Source organism: Tupaia chinensis, unplaced genomic scaffold, assembly GCF_000334495.1.
Source record: "Tupaia chinensis unplaced genomic scaffold, TupChi_1.0 Scaffold000212_1, whole genome shotgun sequence".
In the NCBI taxonomy this organism is placed as follows: domain Eukaryota; kingdom Metazoa; phylum Chordata; class Mammalia; order Scandentia; family Tupaiidae; genus Tupaia; species Tupaia belangeri.
In genome coordinates, this window is record NW_006159687.1 from 3,500,532 (window position 1) to 3,500,920 (window position 389).

The window sequence follows — 389 nt, forward strand, 5'->3', positions numbered from 1 at the left end:
GGCCGGGGCCGGGGCCGGGACCAGGGCCGGGACAGCCGCTAGGGCCTGTGGGGCGCTCCGCTCCCGCCTTCGCGCGCGTGTGTTTATCGGGAACCTAGAGAGTCGCATTTATTCCAGGGGTTCCGTTTCGTCAGTATTTATTTGTCGCTCAGCTATCCCTGTTTGGGGCCAGGGGATTGACGCGGTCCGTACCCTTTCCACACGTCCCCTTTGTTCCCTGCTTTCCCGCACGAGGTCCCCCAAGCTCGCCCTGCGCTCTCTGCTCCTGCGCTCCCCGAGGGGCCTGCCTCCTTCACTGCAGAACGCCCTTGTCTGTAGGCGCCAGCTCTCCGGGCCGCAGGGCTGTTCTTGCTGCCAGGGCGCCATTGCGCAGCCAGCCTAGAGGATGC

General features: G+C 65.8%; 1 long non-coding RNA gene across 1 annotated transcript in view; it reads left to right on the forward strand.

The window, feature by feature from the left end:
• Nucleotides 1-389, forward strand: part of LOC102489604 (uncharacterized) — a 30,927-nt gene that overhangs the window by 393 nt on the left and 30,145 nt on the right. The gene's annotated exons all lie outside the window — the stretch shown is intronic.